Consider the following 16,675-nt stretch of genomic DNA (forward strand, 5'->3'; position numbering starts at 1 on the left):
TTACAGTCACAGACCGACGTACCACCACAGATTACTGTCAGTCTGAGTCAAAGAAGCCCTTTGATTTTGTGGAAGAGCAGAAAACAACGGACTATAGCACTATCTTGCTCCAAGGCAGAATACATGGCTTTAGTGTCAGCTATAAAGGAGTGGATGTATTTGCAACAGTTGCTTGGATGAATTAATATCAATATGCTAAAACCAAGGTCTTCGATGACATCCAAGGAGCTATTGCATTTGCCCAGGAACCATCAAATATGGGACTGAACGTCATCCTTTAACATCTCGACAGTGAGGGTACCTATGCGAGGATCCTGTTCATGGACTTCAGCTCTGCGTTTGACAACATCATCCCTGAACCCCTCTCCTCCAAACTTCTCCAGCTCAGCATCTCGCCTGCCATCTCTCATTGGATCTACAAGTTCCTGACGGGTAGGACACAGCAGGTGAGAATGGGGGACACCACCTCATCCACATGCATGTAGGTTGCCATGCCACATATTCTAATAGAGTAAATTGATAATAATTGGCCTGTGTGGCTCAGGTTCATGTGTTAAACTGAGCCCTAGAACCAACTCTCACTTTGAACACCAGATGTCGCCAAACCTGATTATACTTGATTGGATCGCCTGCACGGCAAATGTCTCTCTAATAAATGTAGCCTTCCCACTTTCCACTGCATTACATACATATAGCAAAGTTAGTAACCTTAAAAACCAAATTGTTTTAATATCTTTGTATTCACATCTTGTTTTTGACATAAAGACATCAACAGGATGCGTTTCAGCAGCTGTTCCCACCCTGTGGTTTTCAATGGTTTTCAACGGCGGAACAAAGCCGCCGACAAGTGACAAACAGGATGTTTGCACATCGCTGGGTTGCTGAACAGGAAGCCTGTGACACCCTTGAGTTACCACACAGGATGTTTGCAAGCGCTGATCTCATTTTCTCATTGATATTTTTCCATCTAATTATTAGTGAAAAATATGATGCTTTGAAACTGCTTTGTGTCAAGAACATAACCTGTGTATGACTGTCTCTCTCAGACAAGGCAACACACGATGTGCGACCAACAAGAACAAGCCTGTTGAATACATGAGAGAATTGTATTCACAAGAATGTTGATACATTTATTGCTATTGCTTAAGAACTAGAGTGAAACTAAAAGAAAGATAGTGGTTATATCTATAGAATGCACCTTTTGTTTGTTGATGTTAAGGGAAATGACAGTTGAGTTTGAGGGTGCCTTGCCCTATTTTGAGTGAGCTAAGAGGGGCATGAATGTTCCACCCAAAAGCTATAAAAGCCTTAGATACAGAAGTCCGAGGCTCTTTGTTCGTTTTACACTGACGGGGAGACAAAAAGGCCTTTCTTCAGGGAGTAATATTCGTAAGACATGCTGATGGGGAGAAGTCTTCGAGCAACTTAGGATGCTTATTTTTGGCTTCTTTTTCGATTGGGCATGAACAAAACAACTACTATAATAAGGCAATTGAAGGATAATACCATAGATATTACAAGGTTACCTAAGAAGGGCAAGTTGGCTTTACAATTAATCCTCAGTCCTAAAATACCTTATCACTAAATTAGCTTCGAGCTTCGTAGGACTTTATCACCCCTAAAAGGCTCACTCAAAAATGTATACCTTCCCGATTTTCTAATGCTTTTGAATGCTTTTATTCTTACTTGATTTTTATTACTTTTATCATTTACTTCATCCTTCTTACCATTAATATCATCATATTTATCATTTTTCCTTTTATTGATTTATGTTCAATTACCATCGAATTTTGCCTTAACATTGCAATTGTACCCCACGTTTGGCGGGAGTAACTGTCGAGTAATGAATGTTATCTGAAAATTTTTCATCATTTTATTAAATACTTAAAATTTTCATTTTCATCTATCGTTGTCATTCTTATAATGAGTTGTCTCATCTTCTACCATTCAACTTCATTAAAGATCGATCTTCAATGACATTAACAACATCTAGTCGTAAATTCCATTTTAATCACTAACTCATTGATAAACTCCGGCTTAATATAAAAACAAATCCGTACGATCCTAACAAGGATTGTTAAATTTACTAGGTCAATGACAAGTTCAATCGATTCATAAGAGATGAAGCTGCTGTAAAAGCGGAGCGATCACTTTGTCACCTTTTTACTCTGTAAGGTTACTTAATAAGGGCTGATTAGTGAGGGCAGACCGGATTGGCTCTGCAAAACTAAAGGCAGTTAGTTCACCTCGGCGAATTCATCTCAACACCGACTTAAGGAGCTCCCGTCCCCCTGCACGTATGGCATTAGAGTCGGCTGGGGTAATGGGGTAGCTTAACCTTTTAAATGGAGAGTCGGTCAGGACATTTCTCCCGATTAGTCCTACGGATAAGCAGAATCTGACATGTGGCGCCCAACGTGGGATTATTGATCGATTTATAGCAAAAAATCAGGATCAATAGTGGCCCTAATAAAAGAACCCAAGTAGGCCCTTTTCTAAGTATTAGGCACAGAGTTTAAGAAGCGGTACTCGCTGACAAATTGTCATGTCAGATGACCCTGATCGGGCGCAAAATTAGTCTCTTTGAAGAATATTATTTCTTGGAAAAGAACTCTTAGTTACGGGTATGGAGTATCTGTAGTGAAGGAGATAGTACTATTTCGTGTCTAAGAAATGGCGACAAAACTCCCTAAAACTCAGTAAAAACTCACACTCTAGAGTGAGGATGAGAGCCCATGTAAAGTAAATGGGGCTTAATCGCCAACCTGCTGCTCTGGTTGACTGTGAAGCTACTGATAGTGAGCTGCGAGGTGCTCAGCAGAGGGAGGGGCTGAGACGAGTCCCTGGCTAAGAAACAGCAGTCAAACTGTTAGAGAGACAGAACAGAGTAAGTAAGTTTCTTTCAGCTTGTCCCTTTCAGGGTTGCCACAGCGTGTCATCTCAGATGAATGCACATATATGTTTGGGACAATTTTTACGCCGGATGCCCTTCCTGATGCAACCCTTCTCAGGGAGGCCCCAGTGGGATATAAACCCACAACCCCTGGTTTACCAAACCAGTGCTCTAACCACTGAGCTACGGGGCATCCGTTAGAGAGACAGAACGACTAACTGAATATCAGAACAGAGAAATAGAGACATCGAACACTCATTTGATTCAGTGACAGTCTTAAAAAAGCCGAGTAATGATAAACTATGTGTTAAGCTATTTAAGCTTCTCAAGTTGGGTACGAATACCTGTTATCATTATAGGTTATATTAAATTTTCATTTTTAGCGCATTTACCATACTCCCTGTTGTCTTACTGTGGCTTACCCCTTGAAGTTTATCGGCCTTTCTCTCTGATAGCAGATACCCTAACTTCAGAAGCCGAGTTAGACATCCCCATGTCTACATCCCCAATGCCTTTTCTTTTAACCTTTTTGAACAAATTTTGAGTTTTTCCCTTTTTGATGGATTAATTGTTTTTCCAAAAGAGGACTTCGTGGGATTTTCCCCTTTTCTTTTGACAATTAATTAGATTTTTAAAGTTTTTCTTTTCTTACATTTTTTCTTTTGGTAAGTTGATTTTTGAGTTTCCTTGTGTGAATGTCCAAAATTTAGGGAGACCAGAGACTGACTAGAGGGTCGTGAGTATAAACACCCGGGGATGTTCGCTCCCATCGGGAGTAGAAGGTTGGCGTCCAACCCGAAGGTCAGACCCTTTGAGTTTTCCCTAAACTGAGGAACCGTACTATTTTATTTTCTTTTTTCTTTTTCTGGATGAGTGATTTGATTTTCAATTTTATTTCAGAGTTTCTTTTGAATAAATGTCCAAAAGTTTGGGAGATCTAAAATTGACCAAGGGTTGTGAGTATAAACACCCGGGGATGTCAGCTCCCATCGGGAGTAGAAGGTTGGCGTCCGTTAGAATCGGCTGGGGTAAAGGGGTATCTTAACCCTTTAAATGGAGAGTCTGTCAGGACATTTTGTCCCAATTAGTCCTGCGGATAAGCGGAATCTGTCAACTGTCAGCACCGGGGCACCCCAAGGTTGTGTCCTCTCCCCTCTGCTCTTCTCGCTCTACACTAACGACTGCACCTTGTGGCATCCGACTGTCAAACTCCTGAACTACGCAGATGACACCATGGTCATTGGCCTCATAAAAGACAGCAACAAGTCTGCATATCAACAGGAAGTGACGAGACTGGAGCTTTTGTGTGGTCAACACAACCTGGCGTTGAACACTAAAGACCATAGAGATGAATGTGGACTTCAGGAGACATCCTTCACCACAGTTCCCCCTGACGATGTTCAACTGCTTTGTGCGTTGTGTCAACTGTCGAGACTTTCAACTTCTTGGGATTTACAGTCTCAAAGGACCTGAAGTGGGAGACTTACAATAACTCCATCCTCAAAAAAGCCCAGCAAAGGATATACTTCTTGCGGCTTCTGAGGAATAACGGCCTGCCACTTTAGCTGCTGAGACAGTTCTACACAGCGGTCATCCAATCAGTACTGTGTACCTCCATCACAGTCTGGTTTGGGGCCGCCACAAAAAAGGACAAACTCCGGCTGCAACGGACAATCAAAACAGCTGAATGGATTATCGGCATGACTATAACCACTATTGAGGACTTACATGCAACGCAAACTTCGTCCAAAGCAGGCAGGATCCATTCAGATTCTCCACATCCTGGCCACCAGCTCTTCCAGCTCCTTCCGTTGGGAAATCGCTTCAGATCACTGCAAGTCAAAACTAGCATCCATTCAGTTTTTTCCCTCTGGCAATTAAGTCATTAAATTCTTGATCAGCAAATTTACCATTTTCTGCCCTGTGCTATTGTTGGGATACTCACTCACATCCTGCTGGACCAATTCATATTAGTATTAGTAATATATTTTGTAGGCTATCGCACGATTCGTCACTTTAAACTGATGCCTTTGAACAGGGACTCTCTTCAAGCTTTACACAATGTGGGGCATCGACATACTTATCTCCTACCCGTTCTAAATGAAGATGATTTACATCTTGCCTGACTCTTATCAGCAATAGTTCCTATAAAAAGAAATTTCTCTTGTCCTTTGTTGTTGTTGCTTTGTTATTCTTGTTCTGTATGTCGTACCAGGGCAGCACCAACTACCGGAGAAAAATTCCTCGTGTGTTTTTACACACTTGGCCAATAGAAAAGATTCTGATTCTGATATACATATTGATACATTTCTCTCTTGCTTCTCGTAAAACACAGATGCTTTTTTTTTTCCTTACTCTGCTTGCTTTGCCTTTTTTGACATTTTTTTCTTGCTGATAAGCTTGTTTTTCTTCTAAAGAAATTCAGAAGCAGCGACTCCTGGATACTTTTAAACCTGTGGGACTGTATTTTTCTCTTTATGTGGGTAATCAGTTGTTTCATCATTACGTGAGGGTTGCCTTCTAATTACCACAAGCCTGGTGTTAGCAACAAGACCAGCCGTCAAGATATCACGGACGACTGCGAAGGATGTCAGTTCTGGAATTGAAAATGTGCCGTCTTGAAGTCTGTGAACATAAATAGATAGTCGGGGAAAGAAGCCACTCTAGCGATGTCTCAAAATGGTGAGCAGAAGTGTGCTGACAGCCACTTAACTCAACAGTGGTGACAGATGTGGGCTTTGGAAACTAATGGATCCTCCAGCAGTTCTCTGTGGAATTTGCTTGGAACAAAGGCCAAAAATATGGGCCATCTCAAAAGGAAGAGATGTTGGTGTTGCTGTTATTTTTAAATTTCAATGTAAAGAAATGATCATGGCGATTTTAGCTCTTTTAAATATGTGTTTTAGTTAAAGGTGACCCAAAAGTTATTTTTTTAATAATTTGTAGACCTCCAAGATACTTTATGGAGGGTTTTTTCAGAAATGCTGTCAGCTATTTGTACTGAGTATAACTATTTTGGCAAAACAGGGGACTTTAACATTCATGTTGACAATAACAGAAAAAAACATCCAAAGAACTTTCTGCCACACTAGACACATTTGACCTCTCTCAACATGTTAAGAGTTCAACTCACACTCAAGGTCACATCATAGACCTGTCCATCTCTAAGGATGTTGAATTCTATCGATTGACATTAAGGATATGGCTATTTATATTTCTTTTGTATGTTTTTTTTTTAAATTACAGATTCTTACAAGTTCGGGAACATTTTCAACTGACAGCGCCATAAATGCCAAATTTAAAATTGTAAAAATGTAATTTTAAAAAAGCCATACACTATTTAAAAATATATATATATATAAATACAGGTGTATTTGCATCTTTATGTAAGACCAACACTTTTAGAGTACAGTAAGTTTCTGAATTCTTTTAAATAACATTGTTACGCTGTTGCTAACCAATGATGACAAAAGTACTTCTTACCATTAATGCGACTTCTGTTGCTGCATGGTTTTGCTGATGGCTTCATAGTCTGTTTTATACATCGTTAGGTTAAGCTTCATGCAGGCATTGAGAGTTCCATCCGTTAATCATGAATGTAATACAATTTGATTTTCCATCATCATGATACGATGGTGAACAGGTCTTGTTGAGAAACGCATGTTTTTTATTGGTTTGATTATCCTTTCTTCATGCGAAGTTGTCTAAATGTTTACTGGCAACATCAAGTACAAATGCTTTGGCATACTCCCCATGTGTGAATGGCATTCCATTTCTCACAATTGCTCAAGCACCATCTGAATTCCAATCCTAACTTGCACTCTGGAAAGTAGCTCTTGCAATCCGCGTTTGACCCTTTTGCGCCTGTACACATCAACTGCCACAGAAAACTAAAGCAACCCAACTTAGACAAACTGCATCATTTGCGTTGCTTGCGCGTCAGAAATGACATGTACAGTATGTCGTTATGAGGGCTCTTTGAGCCATATGCAACCATCAAAAGAGCCAGATACGCCTCGCGAGCCATAGGTTCCCGACCCCTGACCTATGGGGTCCCTCAAGGGTCAGATCTTGGACCCCTCCCGTTCAACCTGTATATGTGACAAATTCTTTAAAACTCTATCATAGCTTTGGAGATAACACACAGTTATATTTAGAAGTGTCTCCAGATGACTACAGTTCAATTGTCTAAAGCTGATAAAATACTGGATGAGCTAAGATTGTCTTTAACCAAACCACAACAAAACTGAGACAATTATTTTTGGCAATTAAGAAAAGAGAATTACTGTTTGTAAATACCTGGACTCACTTTCATTCAAAATCAAAGACCAAGTCCAAAACCTTGGTTTTCGGATACATTCCGACCTGACTTTCAAGAGTCATATGAAATCAATCACAAAAACTGCCTTTACCACGTGAAGAACATAAAGTATCTAGAGTGAAGGTTAGTATATCTCAAGCAGACCAAGAATAGCTCATCCATGCTTCTTCTGACTGGACTCCCCAAAAAGGGCATTAAACAGCTACAGCTCATTCACAATGCTGCATCTCGGGTTTTGACCAGAACAAAGAGGTCAGAGCATATAACTCTAATTCTAAAGTCCTCAAACTGGCTTCCAGTCACTCAGCTTTAGAATATATGTTAAAGTTCTGCTACTGGTCTATAAATCACAAAACGGTTTAGGTCCTGAATAGATTAAAGAAATGCTTACGAAATACAAACCCAGTAGAGGTCTGATATCAACAGAATCAGGTCAAATAGTGGAGTGCAGAGTCCAAGGAAAACATGGTGAAGCAGCATTTAGCTTTTTGCGCTAAATGGAAAAAGTTGCCAAGAGAGGAGACATCAGCCCGAAGTGTGAATGTTTTTAAATCCGGGTTGAGAACTTTTTTCTCATGCTATTTAGAGTATTTCCAATTTTAATTATATTTGTTGCAATGTATGCATATTTTTATTGTACTTTTTCTTTTCTTCATATATACAGTGAAGAAAATACATATTTGAACATCCTGCTATATTGGAAGTTCTCCCACTGAGAGGTCATGGAGGCGTCTCAAATTTTCATCGTCGCTGCATGTCCAATGTGAGAGAGATAATCTAAAAATAGAAATCCAGAAATCACAATGTATGACTTTTTTAAATGATTTATTTGTGTGATACAGCTGTAAATAAGTATTTGAACACCTGTCTTTCAATTCCGACCCTCAAAGACCTGTTAGTCCGCCTTTCAAAGTCCACCACCACTCCATGTATTATCTTTAATCAGATGCACCTGTGTGCGGTCGTTAGCTGTATAAAGATACCTGTCCACCCCATACAATCAGTAAGACTGAAACTTGTAACATGGCCAAAGACCAAAGAGCTGTCCAAAGACACCAGAGCCAAAATTGTACAACTTCACATGGCTGGAAAGGGCTATGGACAAATTACCAAGCAGCTTGGTGAAAAAAGGTCCATTGTTGGAGCAGTCATTTGAAAATGGAAGAAGCTAAACATGATGGTCAATCTCGATTGGAGTGGCGTCCCATGCAAGATATCATCTCGTGGGGCCTCAATGATCCTTAGAAAGGTGAGGAATCAGCACAGGACTACACGACAGGACTTGGTCAATGAGGTGAAAAGAGCTGGGAACACCTTTTCCAAGATGACTGTTGGAAATACACTAAAACGCCATGGTTTGAAATCGTGCATGGCACGGAAGGTTCCCCTGCTTAAACCAGCACGTCAAGGTCTGTTTAAGTTTGCCAATGACCATTTGGAATATACAGAGGAGTCATGGAAAATTAGTTTTTGGTCAGATGAGACCAAAATTGAACTTTTTGGTCATAATTCCACTAACCGTGTTTGGAGGAAGAGGAATGATGAGTTACATCCCAAGAACACGATCCCTACTGTGAAGCATGGGGTGGTAGCATCATGCTTTGAGGGTGTTTTTCTGCACATGGGACAGGAAGACTGCACTGTATGAAGGAGAAGATGACCGCGGCCATGTATTAAGAGATTTTGGGGAACAACCTCTTTACCTCAGGCAGAGCATTGAAGATGGGTCATGGCTGGGTGTTTCAACATGACAATGAACCGAAGCACACAGCCAGGAAAACCAAGGAGAGGCTCCATAAGAGGCATATCAAGATTCTGACGTGGCCTAGCCAGTATCCAGACCTAAACCCAATTGAAAATCTTTGGAGGGAGCTGAAAACCCGTGTTTCTCAGCAACAGCCGAGAAACCAGTCTGATCTAAACAAGATCTGTGTGGAGGAGTGGGCCAAAATCCCTCCTGCAGTGTGTGCAAACCTGGTGAACAACTACAGGAAACGTTTGACCTCTATAATTGCAAACAAAGGCTACTGTGCCAAATATTAACATTGGTTTTCTCCGGTGTTTAAATACTTAATTGCAGCTGTATCACACAAATAAATCGTTAAAAAAATGATCCTTTGTTATTTCTGGATTTTTCTTTTTAGATGATCTCTCTCACAGTGGACATGCAACTGCAATGACAATTTCAGACCCCTCCATGATTTTTAAGTGGGAGGACTTGCAATATAGCAGAGTGTTCAAATACTTATTTTCTTCACTGTATGTGTATATGTTGTTATTTTTATAGTTTTTCTCCCCTATTAGATGTTTTTTTCTCTTTGCATTCAAATCCTTTTAGTCATGTAAAGAACACTGAGTTGCCTTGTGTATTAACTGCACAATATAAATACATTTGCTTTTCTTTGTTTTGATATAAAATATAATTTCCTCCACGAAACTGTAAATAAGTGGAGCATTTGTCTAAAATATTGTTCCAATGACAATATGATTGCTGAGTTGATTACAAAACCAGCCACTAACTAAAACTTCAGAAATTTGCTCGATATCTGTTTGGCACTTACAGTGCAAGAAGAGTGTGTGATGCATTTTTGTTATTTTTGTTTACATACCACAATAAGCTCAGGTGAGTAGGGGTGTTGAATGTCATGTTATATGTGCCCTTATTCATTGTGTCCTGCAGAGGTCAGTGTTACCATGAACAAAATGTTATCTGTACTCTTCATGTTTTTTGTTCTGGTTCTGGTTTTGTTAGCGTGTGAGTGCGTGTGTGTGAGTGTGAAGGAAAACAAAGGGCGTTGTTAGCGTGTGAATGCCTGTGTGTGAGTGTGAAGGAAAACAAAGGGCGAGCACAATTGTCTTTTTCTGGCTGAAAATAAATATGGATGGATGAAACTAAATACAATAAGTCCTCCAAGAGTTATTACAAAGCCTTAACTGCAAGACACTGCGTTCAACGCCATCCACAAATTTTACTTTTAAATATCCCAATTTTTTCAATTTTTTTTTAGTCATAGACACCTCTGACTCTGTGTCTAGGCAAAGAGAAAGGCTGGGCAATTTTTACAAGGGGCCGCACGAGGAACCAGAATTGTGTCAGAGGGCTGCACCATCGATAACTTGAGATGGGCGTTACAACTCTGAGGAGCATGCTGTGACAATTCGACAGCTGCGTGATATTCCGAAGACAAAACATGACGGTGGTTTTTATGTAGATTGATAGGTATGATTACAAGAAAGAATCTTTCAACTTATAAGTTTATTTCAATGGGGAATAGTTTTCTTATTCTTTTGTCTCTTTTGTCAGCTTCGCTAGCAACGGTAATTTCTAGAGTGCCACACGTCATCTCTGCAGCAAAGAGCCAACTAGACAGCAAGCAATGGAGGACCCCAGCACTTCTCTCGAGCTACCAATGAAAAAAACGGATTCCTCCAAATTGACAGATGATTTACTGGATTTGACAGAGATGCAGGCGAGTGTCCTACTCTCAATCATTAAGAAATTGTCGCTCTCACTTGAATTGATTCGCCAAGAACTCTCTGAACTCTAGAATTTACGCAACTGCAAGTGAGGGAGTTAAGATAATACAGCACTTTGGGCAAACTCGTCAAGTTCTGCAGTTACTAACTCTCACATTGGAATTTAAGCTTTTGAAAGAGAACTATGCAGGATATTCAAACAAGAAGTATGCGTGATAACCTCATCTTCTCTAGCAACCCAGAAGAACAATTCAGAAGACGCCAAAATTCAGGTTAAAATGTTTGACTTCTGCACTTGATACAGTAAGAGACAGTCAGCACAATTACTTTTCACCGAGTCCACCGATTAGGAGGCCCTCGTACTGTCATCACAAAGTTTGAACACTTTCAGCAGAAAATGTTTCTAAAATCCAAAGGTTGGGATTTTAAAGGAACATTATTTGTAATGACCGACCAGTCCCTCAAGGAGGTCAACGCAAGGCATTAAACTTGACACCCATTGATGAAGAATTTCTGAGAGAAAATGAAATGAGTGTGCTTGATAGTCGACAAGCTATATGTCAACGGTCAACTATTTTGAGATACCAATTTTACTCCCTGGCTATTCTTGATAAGCACATTTGATTTATTGCTGTTACGAATTGTCATAAGTGCATAATATTCTGTATCATTCTTGTACTTCAATTTAGTTCAGCGGAATCACGCATGCCTCCAACATGAACTTTCACTCCTATCTTTCTGCTTGCATGCTCTTCTTGGTTCCAAATCCACTAAACACACAAGTTGCCCAAATCTTCCCTTGTGCACCACAATTCACCATCACCCCACATTATATTAACCTCTTGTTACTCTTTGGTTCATATTTTCAGTGCTGTTTTTCATTATTCTCCCATGTACCCTGGCATTGCAGGACTTTAAGAGAGCATCTTTAGCACTTTTTCCTCAGTAAAATTTGATTACAATCGCAAAGAATTCCCTGAAAGCTGTCAGAAAAGCAACAACAAAGAATCCATAGTTCTTAATTTATTTAAAATTATGATGCAAACACCCATTTTACGTCACACTTTTGTGTCTTCAAATGTTAACGGCATTCGATCATGGACAAAGAGAATTAATATTATGGATTATATTGCCAAATTTAAAATAGCTTTACTCCTATTACAAGAAACGCACCTGCTAAATCAGAGGAAAAATGCCTCATTGATTCTCCAATTATGCTCTTTTTTTCGGCCTGTTATAACTTCAGACAAAGAGGAGTCTCAATACAAGTCCATAAAATATTACTTTTTCCAATAAATAGTAAAATAGTGGATCCAGAAGGCCGATATATATTTGTACAGGCCACAATATTCATCAAGCTTTATATAAATCCTAGTGTGTTTTTACACACTTGGCCATTAAAACTGATTCTGATTTTGATTTGGCAAACTACGGCCTACGGGTTATATAACGCCCCTTGGGCTTTTCAATATAGCCCGCCGAACTTATCCTCCTAAAAATAAAATCTAAATCATTCATCAATTATTTATATCTGTTACCTGCAATGCCAGCATTTCCTAAATGGATGGTGCAGTGAGCATTGGACCTTTTGTTGGCGTGTAGTGTACTTTTTATTTCACTCTCATTTTCCCTTTGCCGTTTGAGCCTTTCTGTAAACATGAGCGTAACAAAGAAAACAAAAATGGACAGTATTTAATAAAGAGTGGACAACAAAATATTTTTTTTCACAGAAGTTCAATCAACGGTTGCGTGTCTTATATGGAGTCACTCACATTTGAAAAATGAATGGGTGTGGTCAGTCATGTTCGCAGATAAATTTGTGGGTGTGATTAGGGAAGGAATCTCAAGACCTTAACACAACATCGCAGGACTGCCGTAAATAGGAGGGCGGCTTGCTAGAACACACCTTTGTGTGTGTGTGCTCAACATATTGGCCACACCTGAATCAAGCGATGAGGTGGATGATAGATAGAGCGGAGCAGAAATTAATGTGACTATTTCAGTGAGTGATATCTTTTGAATGTCGAAAGTGACATCTTTTTTCAATAAATGATTTCTTTAACTTTTAATCTTCATCCCCAATGCGGAGAGGGTACGCCACCCTTCTCCGACTGAGGATCATGGTCTCAGATTTGGAGGTGCTGAGTCTCATCCCAGCCACGTCACACTCGGCTGTGAACCACTCCAGTGGGTGATGTAAAGACGAAGCCAACAGAACCACGTCATCTGCAAAGAGCAGAGATGCAATGCTGAGGCCACCAAACTGGACACCCTCTACCCTCAGCTGCGCCTAGAAATTCTCCATAAAAGTTAGGAACTGGTGACAAAGGGCAGCCTTGGACTTCACATCCAACTTTCAGTGGAAACGAGTCCGACTTATTGCCAGCAACGTGTACCAAACTCTGACACTGGTCGTACAGAGACCGAACAGCTCGTATCAAGGGGCTAGGTACTAACCCCCACAAGAATCCCTGAGGGACACGGCTGAATGCCTTATCCAAGTCCACAAAACACATGTAGACTAGTTAGGCGGGGCCCCATGCACCCTCGAGGATCCTGCCGACAGTGTACAGCTGGTCCACTGTTCCACGGCCAGTATGAGAACACATTGGTTCTCCTGAATCTGAGATTCAAAGGTGTCGGTGGGATTGAAGAGGTCTTCGAATCATTCTCCCCACCGACTCACAACGTCCCGAGTTGAGGTCAGTAGTGAACCATCCTTTCCATACACAGTGTTGACAGTGCACTGCTTTGCCCTCTGAGACGCTGAACGGTCGGCCAGAATTTCCTCGAAGCCATTTTGAAGTCATTTGCCGTGGCCTCACTGAACTCCTCCCATGCCACGGTTTTTGGCTCAGTGACCACTGAAGCTGCATTCTGTTTGGCTAGCCGGTACCTATCAGCTGCCTTGGGAGTTCCACAGGCAAGTAATGTCCGATAAGACTCCATCTTCAGCCTGACAGCATCCCTCAATGTTTGCGTGTTCGGCGTTTACCGCCACGACAGGCACCGACCACCTCATTGGCACAGCTCCAGTCGGCCACCTCAGCAATCGATCCATTGAACATCGTCCACTTGGACTCGATAACCTCGCCTCCCCCGGAAGATGGGGAAAGTTCTTTTGGAGGTGAGACTTGAAATTCCTTCTGACAGGGGCATCTGCCAGCCGTTCCCAGCAGACCCTCACAGTACGTTTGGGCCTACCACGTTGCACCAGCATCCTCCCCCACCATTAGAGCCAACTCACAACGAGGTGGAGATCAGTTGACAGATTCAGCCTTCTGTTGACCCAAGTGTCCTAGACATGCGGCTGCAAGTCAGATGACACGACCAAAAAGTCGATCATCGAACTGTGACCGAGGGTGTCATGGTGCCGAGTGTACATGTGTTCATGGTGTTCGTTATGGACAATCCGTGATGAGCATAGAAGTCCAGTAAAACATCACCACTCGGGTTTTGATCGGGGGTAGGGGATGGGCGTTCTTCACAATCAAGCCCTTCCAAGTCTCACTGTCATTGTCCACATGGGCATTGAAGTTCCTCAGCAGAATGATACAGAGTCTTGAGAGGGAGCACTCTCCAGCACTCCCCTCTAAGGACTCCAAAAGGGTGGGTACTCTGAACAGTTTGGTGCATAGGCACAAACATCAGTCAGGACACGTCCATCCACCCGAAGGTGGAGGGAGGCTACCCTCTCGTCCACCGGGGTAAACCCCAACATACGAGCCGGGGGGGAAACAACTAATCTTTCGGATCCTCCACATCCTGGCCACCAGCTCTTCCAACTCCTTCCGTCGAGAAAGCTCTACAGATCAATGAAAGGGAAAAACTAGCAGGCATTCGAACAATTTTTTCCTTCTGGCAATTAAGTCATTTAATTCTTGATCAGCGAACTTCCTATTTTTCTGCCTTGTGCCATGTTAGGACACTCACTCAAATCCTGCTGGTCCAATCAGTATTAGGATAGGTAATATATTTTGTAGACTATCGCACGATTTGTCATTTCAAACTGCTCCCTTTGCACAATTGTCATTGCACTTATCTATAACGGTAACCGCGAACGGGTAAAGGCACTCGGTACAAGCTTAACACAATGTGGGACATTGACACAGTTATCTCTTACCTTTTCTAAATGAAGAAGATTTTGCATATTGCATGACTATTATAAGGAATAGTTCCTATAAACAGAAATGTCTCTTGTTCTCTGTTGTTGTTGCTTTGTTGTTTTTTGTTCTTTGTTCTGAATGATGTACCAGTGCAGCACTGGCTGCCGAAGAAAAATTCCTTCTGTGTTTTTACACACTTGGCCAATTAAAGAAGACAAAGAGACGTTTATAATATGCCCAAACAAAAGAAGAAAGGTGTCCCACATATGGTAGAAGAGACTCCTTTGGCCAAAGAAGTTCATTGCTCATTTAAATTACTCTTCTAAGTGTTTCTGCACCCCAGGTGCAACATGGGAATTTTACAGACAAAGCTTTGATTTAATGATTACAAAAACCCAACGAATTGTGACTTGTGGCGGTGATTTTAATCTGAAATTTTATGTGACCGACAACAATGTAGCAAGTGCTGGACATTCAGAGCCAGAGGAGCTAATGCTACAAAAAGATGAAGATATGGCTAACTTGTGAACCATACTGCAAGAACTGAGAGAGTTTCAGACCAAAAGTGCGGAAACTCTCCGGGTAATATGAGAGGATATCAAGGTCATAAACAACAGATTGGATGAAGCTGAACAGACAATTGCAATCACAGAGGAGAGAGTGCTGGGACTCAAGGAAGCTACAAGGGAGCTGCTAAGGATACAGGCTAAGTTGCAAGACAAACTAATTGACCAAGAGGGAAGAGCAAAATGCGAAAATATAAGAATTCATGGCATAGCAGAGGGGTCGGAGAACAACTCCACGTCAATGATGATGTTTGTGGAGAATTTATTGAAAGAACAGTTGCAGTTGCCCCGCAACAAAAACCTGAGGATAGAATGTGCTCACCGCACATTGGGATCAACCGCTCCCCCCACCCACCCAAGATGCACCACCGAGATTCATTGTTGTGAAATTCTCAAGCAGCAAAACTAAAGAGGAAATACTGAAGCAAGCGTGGCGAAAGAGAGGACTTTTAAATCAAGGTAAAAAAGTGTTTGTGGCCCATGACTATGCACTGGAGATACTCAGCGTGCCGAGAGTAGGTAGAGGGGAAGAGGGTGCTTAAGGAAAACAATATCCAGTTTCAAACTCCTTTCCCAGGAAGAATGAGGGTGTTTTAGAGGGAGAAACATGCTCGTACAACTCAGCAGAGGAGGCTACGAAATACATGGTGAAGACAGGTATGTTCAAGGCTCTATATCAACCTCTGGCAAACTGGGCTGACAGAGTCAACAACCTGATGTGGAGCAGATCTCGAATCCTGAGAGGAAGACCACCGCAAGCTGAGGCGTCACGGGAAGGCTTTAAAAAGAAACTAGACATCTTCAGACGGACTGACCGATAAATTTATTTTTTTTAGGACAAAGAATTCTCTATGATAAAGAGGCAAGGTGATGGTAAAAATAAATAACTAAATAAATAAATTGCCATAACTATAAGTTTTGGGTTATTTCTATGACACTATTAACATAGTATATAGGATTGGGGAAGATCTGTGTAATTAAAAACTATGGACTGCTTAGAATACTTAAAGGAGGGCCCTCTACAATCAACGACGTGTAGAGTCTTCCCTTCTGAGCCGATAAAACATCACGGCTCCTATGGTGTCATAAACATGACCTCAAAACAGGAAGTTCAAACTGAGACACTGGTGAAGTCTTTTCAATTTACAAAGTTTTGGTTCTGTTCTATTCATGTTTTGTTTCCAATATTTTTTGTTTTGTTTTTTGTTTCTTTTCTCATTATTTTTTTCTTTTGTTTTTTTCCCATTTATTCATGCTGTTGCTGCATTTGAGTGGAGGGGTAATAACTTTAGAAGTGATAATTGAATTCTGA

At 41.0% G+C, this 16,675-nt stretch overlaps 1 long non-coding RNA gene across 2 annotated transcripts in view; it reads right to left on the reverse strand.

Moving 5' to 3' along the window:
- Positions 1 to 16,675, reverse strand: part of LOC133504120 (uncharacterized) — a 93,209-nt gene that overhangs the window by 6,951 nt on the left and 69,583 nt on the right. The window contains exon 1 of one of the 2 annotated variants that reach the window (XR_009795905.1): positions 12,230 to 12,341. The exons of the other annotated variant lie outside the window; for it this stretch is intronic. This is a non-coding gene — a long non-coding RNA (uncharacterized LOC133504120). Of the gene's footprint in view, positions 1 to 12,229; positions 12,342 to 16,675 lie in introns of those variants that run through there. 2 annotated transcript variants of the gene reach the window in all.

Source organism: Syngnathoides biaculeatus, chromosome 7 (genome assembly GCF_019802595.1).
Source record: "Syngnathoides biaculeatus isolate LvHL_M chromosome 7, ASM1980259v1, whole genome shotgun sequence".
In the NCBI taxonomy this organism is placed as follows: domain Eukaryota; kingdom Metazoa; phylum Chordata; class Actinopteri; order Syngnathiformes; family Syngnathidae; genus Syngnathoides; species Syngnathoides biaculeatus.